Source organism: Pteropus alecto, unplaced genomic scaffold, assembly GCF_000325575.1.
Source record: "Pteropus alecto unplaced genomic scaffold, ASM32557v1 scaffold101, whole genome shotgun sequence".
NCBI classification, from domain to species: domain Eukaryota; kingdom Metazoa; phylum Chordata; class Mammalia; order Chiroptera; family Pteropodidae; genus Pteropus; species Pteropus alecto.
The window spans coordinates 4,127,545-4,143,191 of record NW_006432945.1 but is presented as its reverse complement, the minus strand read 5'-3'; the positions used below and the strand labels follow the sequence as shown (position 1 = coordinate 4,143,191).

Genomic DNA, 15,647 nt, shown 5'->3' with positions numbered 1-15,647 from the left:
TGTGTGTGTGTGTGTGTGTGTGTGTATGAAACTTTGGAGTAAAAATCTCTATTGAATAAAATAGCAGTTAAGGTTTGCAAGGGGGAAGGGAAAGGAATCATGAGAACCTTAACTTTTAGCATGAAATGCATCTGTTAAATAGACCTCCTAATGGTGTTATTGTAGCTAAAAACAGCGACTTGAAAATGTTGTGTACATTATTACTGTCATTATCCACCAACTGTAAGAATGCTATGTTAAAACTAACTCAAAACACCCCGAGAAAGGTAATTGCTACTAATGGATCTGAAGTGTGCAAAATTGGACATCATTACCCTGTCCTCACTTTGTGGGGCTGGGGAAGCTGCTCGAGATGGCAGTTAGTAGGCTTACTCGTCTTTCAATCAGGACTGAGGTTTGAGGGAAGGGCCAGGCTCGCTTTCAATCTATAATGCAATGGTAATTCCATCCCGCAGACTATTACGGGCAAGTGTTTACGGGGCAGAGCCAAGGGCAGGAGACGGAGCTTTAGCTCCGCTTTCCAAACTTTCTCAGGTGGATTCTATTGTGGGGGAGGGGACCAGAGATACCATAGAATCTTCCTATCCTGAAAATCTTCCAGGTGCCAATTTGTTAGATCAATTGCCAGCATAATCAGTTAAGTATTGTTTACCCTGAAACTTACGGGAATGACCCAGAATCAAGACTTATGAAAATCAAATGGGTCACCTCAGGCCGTCTTCTGCCTCTGAGACACCTACACCCCCTGAGAAGAGAGAGATGCGGCGGCTCGGCTGCTCTGGGGTGATTCCCCTGGCCTCTCTGAGTGCGTACGGTGACACACTTGTTCCTGATGGCTGGCCCAATGTCCCTTCACTGTAATCACTGCTCTTACTCTCTGCTGATTTCTCCATCTCCTCACCTCACCCATCCTCCAAAGTTCCTTAAATGTTTCCCAAACTTTCAAAATGAGTGTGCACAAACAACACACGCACACTCACGGAAGCCTCCCTCTTCCGCCCGGCCCTCCGGGAGGCCTCCGACCCCACGCTCACCAGGAAAAAGAAAAAGGATTCAAGAAAGCTGATTTTGACCAGGAAGTTCAACCTCTTTTCTTACCACAAGTCCGATAACTCCTTCCTTCTGACCAAAACACAGAGGGGCCAAATGCCCAGAAACTACACAACTAATCTCTGACCAAGGAAGAGCTGCCTACATTCTAAATTTAGAATTTTTAAAATGTCCTTCATCCACGTAATTTCTTCCCAACCCCAGTGGCCCTGGGTGAGCAAGACTCCCGGGGCCCTTGCAAGCCTGTCATCTTGAAGCTCTGCCCCCATCGAATCACCCAGAAACTAAGTGAAACTAGCAGAGACCTGAATGGTCTTCTGGTTTCCTGGGCGAGACTTCTCAGCAGCACAGTGGGTGGGACAAAGGGCAGATAAATGCTGTTTGGGAGAGAAACTTAGCAAAGCATTCTGACTTTTAAAACAATTTTCTTACATGGCACCTCAGTGTAGATAATAGAACTGATTCATCATTCATGCTATTTATTATTCAATATTTAGTATCTGTTAATAATGTTAGTGTTCTAACAGGACCTGCCAATAAGACATACAGATGCCTGACGAATATACTGAAATATATAATGACTACAGAATGTATATTCTGATGTGGGAAGGCAGATCATCAATGTATAAATATATATGTCAGGTCTTGATCATTCTTCTTATGAAGAAAAGGTGGAGTGCTCCTTTAAATAGGTGCTCAGGACATATGAAGAGAACCAGAAGGAAGTGGGATATCTCGAGGAGCAGCCTTGTCGGCAGAGGGGAAAGACGTGTACAACCCTGAGCAGGGAGCACACTTGGGAGCCGAGAAACGGTAGAGACAACAGGTGACTGGAACGGGGCCGAGGAGGAGAGTGGAAGGGAGGAGAGCAGAAAGTAAATAGGGGCAAGAGTTGGCTGAGCTGTATAACCCCAGGGAGGAAGTGGGATTTTATTTTGAGGGAGAGGAGAAGATGCTGGAAGGTTTGAGCAGGAGAGAATAAGGTCTGACCCGTTCTAAATGGATCACAATGACTGCCATGTGGAGAACAGACAATCTAAGGCCAAGGGTGGCAGCGGGAGCCCAGAGAGAAAGCTACTACAACGATCCAGGTGAAGGTCTTGGGAGGATGGGATAGTGGAGATGAGAAGTGGTCAGGTTCCAGGTATGTCTTGGAGGAGAGGCCGACAGGATTTGCTCCTGGGTGAGATGTGAGATGTGAGAAGAGGAGACTCAAACACAACTCTAGCTGGAGTGACCAGAATTGGCAAAGTGGGCAAGTCCAAGGTCTAGTCCTGCCCCGGCACCAGCAGCCTGACCTTGTACAACATCTCCAACCTCTCTGGGTCTTCTTCCTCTCTAAAGCGAGATGGTTGGACTAAAGAATTCTAACGTTCCTGTGGACTGACATTTTTTGCTTCATTTTTGGCATGAAGTGAGATCATAAAGCGGATCATCATCGGTGTTCTCGGAGTTCAAATCATTTTCTTTTCAAACAGCTATGCTTGAAAAGAAAATTTCCACGGTCTCTTCTTCAGTTTTTAATTAGTCCAGCTCTGCCAGATGCCCAGGTGTCAAAGGTGTTGCCTGTGTCTAGAGCAGTTCTCCATATCGCTACCAACAACATTTTGAAAACTTGGATCTTCTGCAAGATTTCCACTTTCATTTTGCCATCTATTTATATTTTATTTTCATTAGTGTTGTCAAATGTTTCCCATACCCTGAAATTAGCTGAGATGGACCGAGAGCCAAAAATGTTAAAGATATTGACCCAATAGGCAGGTTTAAAACTCTAGTGTTAAACGGAGAGGGACGTTTGAGTGGAGACTGATTTTATAAGTGGCCACATTATTGCCGAGAATTTTCTTGTTAGAATGATTTTTCCTTCCATATGCACCTGGGGAGTCAGATAATGAATACTCGGAGGACAAAAAGAACCTTAAACCAATGAAACAGCTTCAGAAAGTTTCCCATCATGGATTTGACATGTCTTTTAACAGGCATGGTGTTTTAAAATCTACTTTCAAATCTGTTTACATATATCATCATAATTATGAGTACTAGATATTCAGTGGGTGCCAATAGAGAAAATATTTAGGAAAACCTGTTCCTAGACTTATCATATTTATTATATAGACATAAAAATAATGAGGGAGGAAAATGTGTAACAATGCATTTCCTACTTTTAGAAATAAATTCATTTTTCTTCTTTCTTTTTAATGTTGACAATAGCCCAATATCATTAATAGCCCTTTACTACTCTAGGCTGGCACTGTCCTTGATTTGCTGCCCTCTGCTAACCATGAGAAGGTCCCAAGCACATACTGCATTCTCTGGAATGAGAGAGATTGGGGAGCTCAGAGGGTGTGCTGATGAGAACAAAAGGAGACAGGAAACCAGTGAGCTGACCATGCTGGTCCTGCCGAGGCTCCTTGTGCTGCTCACCATTTCACCTGAGCTTCGTAGCATAGAATCTACGGAGAGACCATCCCAGAGCCTCAGCTGAGAACGAGCCCCTGTGGACATCCCCATCGTCTTTACATCGCTTCTGCTGAAGCAACGGGAGAGAAAAGGTGGAGTGCTCCTTTAAATAGGTGCTCAGGACCTATTCCCAGGGAATGTGTGGTGTACATTTGTCGCTTCTGCTGAAGCAACGGGAGAGAAAAGGTGGCATTCCTCCTGCCCCGTCCTGAGTGAATAAAAAAAAAAAATTGGCTGCTCCTCGAGATATCCCACTTCCTTCTGGTTCTCTTCATATGTCCTGAGCACCTATTTAAAGGAGCACTCCACCTTTTCTTCATTCTTCCTGCCCCATCCTGAGTGAAAAAAAAAAAAATACTTAGAGGAATGGAGGAGAGAAATTAATATCATTCCCATTTGCTAGTTTAAGTTTTTTAAGAAAACAGAAAATTCAGTGTAAGGGAATGGAATCTGGGAAGTAGGAAGAATGAGAAAAGTTTTACATAGCAGCCAGAGGAATGAGCCATGGAAAGAGAAACATAAAAGGGGATGGTGTTCCATTAATACCTTTAGTTTCCTTAAAACACGTGTAACAGAGATGAAGCATATGGCTAGTCCTGCAGGACTCATCATGATGAGGGAAGAACACTTCGAAACCTATATCCTTCTTTTGGGAGTGCATACGAGAGACAGCCAGTTAGCAATTACTTCCATTGCTTGAATTAATCTGGTACTAACAGTCACATTAGCTCAGAGATGGAAGTATGAAGAAAATGTGCCTCCGCCTCCCTTGCTCACCGCACATGCAGGCATGTTAACTGATATTGATACTGTAAGTTACGTATGACCTGCAAGCATCAGCACTTGGTATAGTGCCTGCTACACAGTAAGTGCTTAGTAAAACCTATGGAATGAATGAATCACTGCACTTCCCCACTGCCCTAGATGCTGCCCTGGAGTCTTGATCAACACAGCAATTGCAAAGGTTTACTACCAGATCAAGTAGCTGTGGCTCACAAATCGAAACCTGCTTGCCATCCTTTCATGATTAGCTAAATCCTAACACTCTTCTTTTAAGTGATGTGATTTGTATCTGAAAATATAGGTAGTTTCCTGGGTTACCTTGAGCTCCATCATGAAATCAAAATCAATTTGTTGCAACTGTTTTAACCATGAGTCATATAGCTTCACATATCTGTAAACAACAAATTCTGTTTGAAACATATGGTCTGTATAATGGATGCTCTCGTAAGTCACTATTTATCGATGCTGCTTACAAATATTTAATAGTGATGTTTTGGGGCATATTTGAAGCTTTTTTTTTTTTTTTTTTTGGTAATTCAGGTAGACATCGTGATGCTCACCAGTACTTCCAGTTTTCTTTACTTCCTGACATACAAATGATCACTTTTTTCTGACCCCAGTCACATTCTTAGTTTTGAGCTGAAGGCTATAACTGTGTGTCATTTCCAGGGTAAAGCACTTAAGACACAATGCTCAATTTTCTGCACACTCATCACCTGCTATGGTCATCCTGAAATCATGTCTTAAGATCAAGGTGCCAAGAAATACAAGCTGACTGGATCATTGAGTCATACCCCATTGCATGACAGCTACTGGAGTAAACAAAAAACTTGATTGGGTAAAGGCACTAAGACTTTGTGCCATTTGTTAGCACAGCATTACCTAGCTGATCCTGACTAATACAGTAATAAATGAGGTCTGTCAACTGCGATAAAATATCTGCCCTTGACTTTGGTCCATCCTAGAGAGGGGACCAGATTCTCAGAAGTTACAGGGTCAAAACAGTGGATGGAAGAGCAAATCAGCTGGTAGGGAAAAGAGGTAGAGATGGAGAGGGTGGAAGACTCAGGAGAGAGGAGCTGTAAAGGACAGCGAAAGATGGATTGAGGAATCCATTCCCAGGGAGTGTGTGGTGTACATTTGGCCAGTGGGATCTGTCCTTACCTGAGAAACCAGAAACACTGGTACCATCTAAGTAAACCCCCAGCCATCACTCTTAACTCCTCTCCACTCCCTTACTCTGTGTTCTGATACCTTCCTCAAGCTCAGCCAAGGGCACCATCTCCCTTCCACTGAGTTAAAACGAATGAAGCAGAACATTCCACTGATTGGAGTTGGGGTTTTAACTTTGCACTTTTCAAATAACTGGTTCCATAAAGCCTAAGCAAGTAGAACCTGACCCCAGATATTAATTTGGCAAGTATTTGGCAAGAGTTCTAAGCTTAAATCCTAACTTGATGCAGGAATAAAGATTTTGCATCAATTTCAGACCAGTTTCCAAAGACAGGGTCTAAGAAAAGAGATTATGGCATTACTTGTAACAGCAAAAATTAGAATAATCTAAGTGAACAGCAAAAGAGGAATCATTAAAAAACAAACAAACAAATAAAACCAGGGACATCTATGTCACAGAATATTATGGGTAGAGCAAAATGCTGTTTTCAAAGAACGTTCAGTGGATGTAAAAATGCTTAAAATATAATGTTAAGTGAACAAAAATATGCAAAAATTTTCTAGAGAGAATAAGCTCAATTTTACATAACAATACACAGTATGCATAAAACACTAGAAGGAAATATATTAAAAATGTTCCAGTGATTATCTCTGAGTGGTGGGTTATGGTGATTTTTATTTCTTCTTTGAAAGTGTCTACATTTTTCGAGCTCTCTTTAATAAACTTATTTTAAATTAGGGGAAATTTTTATTTTAAACAAAATATATTTGTATTAGGGCTTCAGCGATTTTAATTATTCCAGGGTATCTTCTGGGGTGAGGAAAGCTTTGGCTCAACCATCAATACCTTCTAAATACAATCCTAGATAATGATCATTCGTGCTCTGTTGAAGGTATGTTCTATTTTTCTGTTTTTCAGTTGATATATTAAATAATTAAATAAAATACTATTATAACACTATTCATTGTTAAATTATTTATAAAAGCTTTTGGTAATGTAAGGTTATACTAAAAAGTTAGTTAATTTAAAATCCAGGGATTCTTATAATAATTCAGCATGACTGGCAGGAAGGTACCGAATTCTCCAGGCTTTGGGCACATCCTACACTTGCCTTTCTCAGGGCAAGCATGGCCAGAGTGTGGGCCGTGTTTGGGGAAGAGCCATGTCCTCATTCCAGTGATAGGCTGCCCCTTGCACCACAGGCTCATAGCATCCTCTCAGCTCATAGCATCCTCTTTGGAAACCAGCATCACACTTCTCCCTGCTGCTATGGTAGATTTTGGAGACAAGTAGAGTGGAGATGTGGTGAAGCATTAAAGAAGAAGAGTCAACCACCCCCTCTCTGCTTTTGTAAGGAAAACCTGCTACACAGAGGGCCACTTGGAAGATTCTTCCCCTTTTACTTACTTTACCCATCACAGTAGTAACTTATACAAGCACCCTTGTATAAAAGATCCCAAAGAGTTGAAAATTTTTCACTATGACCTTCACTTGACCTTAGCTCATACCTTTTGGCCCACCCCTTTTGACCAACTCGAATTGCCCAACCAATGGCTGCTAAACCACAAGGATGAACCTTCTCACTCCGAGAACCATCTTTGACCAACTACTCCCAAATCTAGCTGAGCTTCTGCTGACTCTTCTTGCACAAACTCTATAACAATACTACACACCTTCCCCCAGACAGAACACTCCTCAGAGTCTTCTCCTGCCATAGGAGAAGACTTCTCCTTCTCCAAACACAGGCTTATGCCAATGGTGTTCTAATTATCTTCCATAGCTTTTGATGCCAAGACTTTAATCACTGCCAGACCCACTGTTGCTCAGACCAGGACAGAAAATGCAAGAGACTCCCAAGTCTCTCTTGGGCTGAGTAAGTCTTGCCCCAATTAGTACTTAGCTTCGTTTGTTATTGGTGAAAATCATTCATTCAATTTATTTCACAACTCAGGGCTCTTGCCGAGATTCTGAGGGAGTTCCTAGCCATTCAAGGAGCCTCTACATCTTTGTTCGGCTGATTACATGTACAAATATGCTGCCAACAGCACCCAAAAACTAAAGCTCTGGTGGTATCTTACCAAGAGCAATTTAGAACTTCAATGGTCAATCTAGTGAACTTGGGATATGTAAAATAATCCACCTGCATGGCACTTTAGAATCAAAGCATTCAAAGATTTTAAATATTCAATGGTCAGTATTTTTACTGATATAAAGAGATTTCTGAAAGACAGGAAAATTCTAAAATTGCTTCCTTTTAAGACTCCTTAGGAAAGACTAATAAGGATTGTCCTTGGAACATATATTCTGGGACTCTTTAGTTTCTATTTGATTACCAAATAATCAAATATGTAGGTCAAAATTTGACTACTGATAGATATAAAAGACTATAAATATTAGGCAAGATCTTTTACCATCACTCCCCGAGAGCTTTCATGTCAAAATCAAGTGGTCAAAGATTCTATATATCAGAGGTCCCCAACCTTTTTGGCATCAGGGACCGGTTCTCCTATGAGAATCTAATGCCTGACGATCTGAGGTGGAGCTGAGGTGGTGATGCTAACGCTGCTCACCTCCTGCTGAGGGGTCTGGTTCCTAACAGGCCACAGACCCACACCCGTCCGCAGCCCAGAGGTTGGGGACCCCTGCCATATATGTCTCTGGTTTCAAGATGGCAGAGTAGGTAAACACTGTGTTCACCTGTTCTAACGACCACATCAAAATTACAACTAAACTACAGAACCACCATCAGTGAGAGTCTCCTGAAGTCTAGCTAAACAGAAGTCCTACAACGGGATACACAGAAGAGGTCACTTCGACACTGGCAGGAGGGGCAGAATTTTCCACAGTCATTCACTGTGTTCTCTCCAGTCTTAAATGTTTCTAGTCAGCCACTTGCTCAAAAAAAAAAAAAAATTGAAATTCAACTACAAAGGCAAAAATCACAAGGAACTCTGATAGCAGTCCTCACCAATGAGTCTGAGACTGACACTTTTTATATCATTATATAAGGTGAGGGAAAAGAATCAGAATCTGATCCAATTATGAAACTCGGTCTCCCTGTTGACCAAGAGGAGGGACCATAAGAGATTCTAAATGACTGAAAATTTCCCACTGTGGCCCTTGTATGACTTGGCTCCTGTAGCTCTTGCTCCCAGCCCTCTCGATAAAACCCAGATTTCCTATCCAATGGCTGTTAAATCACAGCATCGATTCCCCTCATTCACCCAATTACCCCTCCTAACGATGTCCCGGCCAGTTCCTTCTACACCTGCTGGCGGTGGTTCTAATGTTAACAATCTTGTGCCTACTGGGGACAAAGAACACAAGGGGATTAAAGGGGACATTTTTAACTGTTTTGTTAGGGTAGTGAGACGATTAAGAGTTGTTGCCTAGTTTCCAAATTTTTCTCTAAGGTAATATTAAAATAATATAAGGTAGATAATATAACTACCTTATATTATCTTAATATTAATTATATCTCCTAATGAAAAAGGGGAGGGATGCATTACTGTGTTCCCAAACGATTATAACCGCTTAAAAAAAAAAAATTTCCAAGGGTGGGTTCTTGACTCATCTGGGGTATTGGTTTCTTTAAACTTTCTCTTTACTTAAAAAAAAAAAAAAAAAGAGAGAGAGAGAGAGAAACAGAGAGAGATCGTTTCTCCCACAGAAACATGAATATTTGGTTTAGAAATGACCAATGTCTCAAAAAGCTTTGATTTCCTGCCACCTACGCATCTCCAAAATGCCAAATTAATGGCATCTAATCCTAACAAAGTGAGAGACATCCACAGCTAAAAATGTCTTTATAATGGGGGTAGGGAGAGAGGGGAAAAAAGCAGGGGTAATTTTTTCCCAATATGTTTGTCATTATTATAGGTTATATATACAGAAGGAAAGTTAATTAAGCTTTAAAAAAAATCCATCACACATCAATGGCTGCATTTTAATGAGTACAAAAAGTTGAGGTGTTTACTACCAATTAAAGTGGTTTTTAAATAAGCATTAATTAACACAGAAATTCAGAAGAAAGTTATACCTTGTCAAAGAAAGGCCAGTGCAGGCTATGCCCACTTCTGCTCCCATTCATATTCAGATAGCAATTACCACCAACCCTATATTTTCCATAATAATGAGATGCTGTCATGTCTATCAAACAACAACACACACACAAAAGTGGTGGAATTAGAAATTCTCAGCCTGAAGAAAACTTTTCGAATTTGCTCCTTCTGGGTTTTTCCCTCATCCAGGTCAGAGTGATTCAAAAAGGAGGTTAGCTGGATTTTAATGGTGAGTTGCTCTGTTTTTCCCCCTTTTGTAGGGAGTATTGTTGGGGAGCACTCATTGGTCAGAGGGGTGTTATTCAAGTCTACACCGGCAAATCAGAACCACTGCCCAGTCATGAGTCAAGTGGGCCTGCAGTTCTTCCTTCGTTTCTTAATAATCATGTTAATTTGCATAATCCTACTCCCTCTACCCTACTTTCTTTCAGAAAGTATTAACTGTCATAAGGTGGTAAGGAGGAGAAAGACATAAAATCTTTAAAACCCGCAATCTCACTGGCGCATGGTCTGATGGATGGCCTCGTACTTGAGTGAAAAGTGATGGGGAAGGTCCTGGATTTTGGGGAGGAATCTGGGAAGATGCCATGGGGATGGCTGCAGGAAAGGGGTTCTCTGGGCAACAGGTTCCAGGGGCTGCTCCTTGACTTGACAGTTCAGGTTTGCTTGGTGAGGACCTTATTCTAATGAAATTGATATAAAATTGATCAATAAATCCTAATTCATCATGGGGTTCAAACATGTCCTTTCTAGAGCTTGGAATTCTCGTGCTCCCAAGCCAGGTGATTCCCTTTCCACATCAAAGCGTTTAGAAAAGGAAGCCACCCTGGTGAATGCAAAATCAGAACTGGGAAGCTAGAGCACCCAATGGAATTCTCTCTCCGCATGGCAGGGAACCTCTTTCTTGTGGTCAAAGCACTTGGATCCCTTGCACTCACTCGGTGACTCTTGCAAAGTGCTACTAACACACTGACTTTAGTCTCTCTGGGCTCCAATTTTCAGTTCAAGTTCTTCTTCCATTCACTGACACATTTTGCTTTATCTAACAATCAAGTTCCTCCCATTGTGGTAATTTAATTAGTCAAACTCTCACCACAGGAGAACCTGTTCACGGTCATGGTCTCTAGTGAACCAAGGATAAAGCACCAAACAAGAAAGGTCAGTTCCAGGAATCCACATTGGACATGTTTTAAATCAAGGTGGCTAAGCTGACACAGAGTCGATTCTTGAAGCTCAAGGGCGGGAAGAGGTGGCGGAAGAGACTTTATCATCTCCCAGAGCAGGATGGTTTCTCCTCTGTGCAAAAGGCGGCAGGATGCTTCCGGTTCACACAGAGGGGGAGGGAGTCTTCTCTCTGCTTAGCCTCTGTGTAAGCCGTGCATTGTGCATGAATGAAGAGATGGATGAAGAGATGGTTTGATTATGTGACTTTTTAGTTGCCTTTTCAGTGTCTGCTTGGAAGACTCTGATAGCTTCAGAATTTCCACTTAAGACAGGTGTAAGGAGCAATCCAGTTCAAAGGGGCTTAGAGAACTTGTCTGGAAGCCACATTTGCAAAGCATACATGTCATTTCAATCTAAATTGACTGTATCTTGGGGTGGCCTGGGGGTGCTGAGGAAAACTGAGGGAGGAAGTAAAGACTCTGCCATTTGCTGTGGGATTACTGAAGGTGGGGGCGCAGGTCGAATTTATCTTTAAATCATGTACAATGCCTAGCAGAATAAGTATGACAAGTGTTCACTATTAATTTGGACCAACCAACTTGCACACTTGTCTTTGTCACAGCTAGGCCTAGGAAGAGACTGATAACTGACCAACAAAAAACTACAAACAAAAATCTCTTTTAAAAAACCAGGAAATTTAGTTGGAAAGTGAACAGACTGAACTGACAGAGAAGGTGGGGCTGGAAATCAGTGTGGAGAAGGAAGCAGACAGTGGCCAGCAGCTCGCCAAGGAGCTACAGAGCACGAATATCCCGCCAGTCAAATTGCAGGCACTCTGCATCACCTCTTTTAATATAGCTGTTCAGGGCTGGCACTCGCCTCAGTCTTACCCAGTCTGCACAGGAATAAACAGCTTCAAAGAACAGTTAAGTACCAATGTGCTTCTTCGGAGAGAATAGTAAAAGGTTGACTATCTCCCAAGTTCTTCCTGCCTGACGTGGCTGCCGCCTTGGCCTTGGCTTCTCATTCCTTTCACTGCTGTTGCCTTTAAAGGAAAATGCTCAGTTGGGCGCTGTCTGAACATGCAGTTGACTGTGCGTCTTTTTGGGAAAGTGTATTTTCCCTCATAGATGTGGTAACATGAGTAGACATGGTAACATGCCGCCTTGGTCAAGTCTGGCAAAACGAAGTGTCCCTTTTTCCGAAATTCCTCAGTTATGTTACACCCATTACTTGCTCTATTAAAATGGAAAGAACTTACCCTTATGTGTGTCCAATTCTTCCGTTTATCAGAATTGGGACAGATTGTGCCTTTCTACTCAATTTGGACAATGAAATGAGTTTCATTTTTATTTATGGGCTTCATAAATCCGTTTCACTTGCTGCTTTTCATGCCCCAATTCCACACTGTTGTGTGGGGATTTCTTACCCTGCCAGGCAATTAAACCAAAAACTTCTGGGGGGAGGGGGGAGGAATTTCTTTACAAAACTCTTAAATCCAAAATACACATAACCGTTTCCATTTCAAGTCCAGTACAGTTAGCGGATGGGACTTTAAGTCTTTTTGAGCATCCAGCTCTCCAGATTAATTTTTTTGCTGTCATCACCAAGCCCTCATTTAAGTTCTAAAGGTGAGTTCGAAATTCCAGAATGGAAAGAAGTCTTTAATTTTAGAAACTATGTTTCCAGACCTGGTGCCAGGCCTGTAAGAAGATAACGTGGTGGCTGGTGGCTGACGGGCCTGAGGAGCAGCAGGGGCTCACGCCCCATGGTCCCCTGAGCTCGGAGGAGGACAAGCCCGGAAACCTGGAGCAGCAGCAACAGTTCCATGTTCTATGCCGGATTTAAACAACAACGACAACAACAACAACAACAAAAACAGGAAAACCCAGCCAAACAGACCTATAGCGTTAAAGGAAGGGTGGAGAGACATAGTCCCACTTCTCAGTACTTTGGAAAGTTTCTGCTCTTTCTCTAAATACACAACCGAGCAGTAGGCTTCTGCCTGATAAGGCTGCACCCAGTAGGATCCAATAGATCTAATCCCACCTAATAAAATTATAGGCTGGGTTCAGGTATAGTTCAATCCTGTTATATAAAAATCCAAGAAAAGAAATCCAGTGAAACTTTATTTAGACAGAGACCCAGTAATTTGAATTTTGGATAGCTCAGACACAGGCCACGCTGAAGTTTACCGTGATGCTTCCACTGATTCAATCACACTGTGTATATATCGACTAGGAGAAGTAGGCGAAAGATATTTAACTCTGGCCCTTCCAGGCTGTAAGCTACTGAAGACCAGGAACCATTGCTGGTTCCTCTTCATGTCTAGCCCACAGAAGGCACTCCTGTTAGACTCATTTACCTGAAATTCTTTGTAGGCGAGGTGGGCTAGCCGCTTCAGTTGTCATGCCCCTGATCACCGGGGTTGACCTAGATGCTCCAACTGACTTGGGGTTCCCTTTCTCCCTTTATGTGCGGCCTGGGAAAAGACAAGCTAGAAAGCAAGAATTTGTGAGCGTGTGTACTGCACAATGTTGACATGGTTGACACAAGTGTTTCGGTCCAGCTGGCAGGTATCTCCCTGGAGTGGAGATGGCTGGATCTGAATATGATGAGAATGTCACCAGCCATTAGGATCATCCACCACCCTCTGCAAACCATCAACCTTCTAGTTTCAAAGACACTTGCCTAGCTGGGAGAGAAGAGAGCTAGCACGAGTGCTCTCGTTCATTTAGCAGTTACTCATTATGGAAAATTAATAAACCAACATTCTGACTTATATCACAATCTCTTAAACTTCCACTAATGTGGGTCTAACCTCCTAAACTTGATGATTATGGCGAATCAAGTTCTGCACCTAGCCCAGTGAGGTCTAGGACCCAAATTGTGCTAGCAGCAGCAGGGGTAAAATACCACGGAACTTTCTGCCTCAGAGACTAGCCAGCCCGCTTAAACTTTCCTAACGCTGCATAACATCTCAGGAAGTACTTAATTCTACCTCAGGGATACTGCATGCTAAAATGAGCAAGAGAAATATTAGCTAGAATAGCACTTCCTCTATCCCACTGGATTGCTAAATTGCATTGAACTAAAATTCCTCAAAGAACAAAACGGTGCTTGGCAAAAAAAAAAAAAAATCCCTTTCCTTAATAACACCGAACAGATGAGCTTGAACCAACACAGACTCAAGGCCATTTCATAAAGTTGTGTAGGTTGTCCACTGCACAGAAGCACCATCAAAGATGTACCCTTCATATCGCTGGCCAGTAACAGTAAATGCCTCAAAGAAAGGCTTTTTCTAAATTGCACGAAGATACCAATAAAGGCTAGCAGAAATCTATATCTAATAAAAGGACAAGGTAACCAGCATCCTCTCTTATCTTTATTACTTGTGTGCCCCACCCAATTATAACCCCTCCCTTCCCCCAAAGTAACAATTATCCTGTTAGTTATCACCTCTTTGTATTGTAAAAATCATTTTATCACCCAAATGTACATCTCTAAACACTAGTTTAGACCTGCTCTTCTTCAAAATTTCAATGTTTTAATTCTCTTTTAATCTACAGGTTTCTCTTCTACCCTTTTCATTTCTTGACCAACTATCTGCTGAAGAGTTCGGGCAATCTGACCTGCAGTTTCCTAGGGTCTTGATGTGGCTGACTGCGTACTCATGGAAAAGTTCAACGTGTTTCTGTGTCCCCTGTATTTCTTGCAAATTGGAAGCTCAGTCCACTTAAGGATCAGACCCAGTCTAGATCCCTTCAGCAAGACTATAGGTGGCATTTAGCAATACTACAGGAGGCACAAAATGTCAGTTGTTCTTTTTGTAGTCTTAGCAGACATTGATGCTTAATGCCTGTATCCATTCATTGGGGGTTACATAATGGTGATATTCTAATTTTATCACTTCTTTTTCATTCTGTAACTGAAATAGTTTTAAAAGAGACTCTGCCCCTTATTTACTATTGGGATATCCAGTAGTACAGTTCATATAAAAATCAGGAAAAATGCTTGACTCTCTTTATTTCCCAGTTTTCAATATAATAAATTGGTTCCCTAGAATTTTCCAAAGGTGATCAATTCTTTTTAATATCACTGTCAAATTATGGATTAAACATATATGATGGGTTTCAAGTTTTATCATTATCGAAGGTCAAATCATCCCATCTTTGGCCGGTAGGAGGTTCTGAGTCCTTTGGCATGACTGTAGAAGTCTTTGATAGCTTCTTTGTTATTTAAGATGTTCCAGCTTCATTTTGTAACCTTCCTGCCCCAGACTTATTTCTCCGAGACCTAATTTATCTTACAGAGAAATGGCATTTCAAAACCATTACAATCTGGGTGCTAGAGATACTCTTTGGTAAATTAGATATAGTTTCTAGGACTTTTCAGTGGAATAAACTAGGAAATACTGATTCAAAGATAAAACATCTCATAAATACATTTGATACTTTCTATTCAAATTCAACACTAGAGAGCTTTTACTCAGCCACTTCTCTATAACATCGACATCCCTTCTTCCTTCCTTCCTTCCTTTCCTTCCTTCCTTTCTTTCATTTCTTTTTTCTTTCTTTTCTCTCTCTCTCTCTTTCTTTCTGAGAATCGTGGTATTTAAAGCAGAAGGGATGATAGAATCAGAACATTCCAATATTACTAACTTGTTTTATTCAACATTACACAGCAATTCTCAGAACGACAATACTAATATCATCAACAGTATAATTATCAAAAATCTTTTAAAACTTGCACATGCTCTCCCTACTTTCCCCATTTTAGAAAATAGTTCTGTCTGATCTCGGAAGCTAAGCAGGGTTGGGCCTGGTTAGTACTTGGATGGGAGACCACCTAGGAAGACCAGGTGCTGTAGGAATGAAAAATAAAAACTAAGGGATTGTAAGCTGACAAAGTCCTAGCAATCTGTGAGGTCAACCAAGGGTTGCCTCGCCGAAGGA

The 15,647-nt window shown here is 41.6% G+C and overlaps 1 protein-coding gene and 1 long non-coding RNA gene across 4 annotated transcripts in view; both read right to left on the bottom strand.

Annotated features, from left to right (window-relative positions):
• Positions 1-15,647, bottom strand: part of RPS6KC1 (ribosomal protein S6 kinase C1) — a 222,337-nt gene that overhangs the window by 62,471 nt on the left and 144,219 nt on the right. The window lies entirely within an intron of this gene.
• The window catches only part of LOC112476437, a 7,687-nt gene continuing 1,428 nt past the window's right edge, over positions 9,389-15,647 (bottom strand). Inside the window, exon 2 of the long non-coding RNA XR_003045089.1 lies at positions 9,389-13,189. This is a non-coding gene — a long non-coding RNA (uncharacterized LOC112476437). The remainder of the gene's footprint in view (positions 13,190-15,647) is intronic.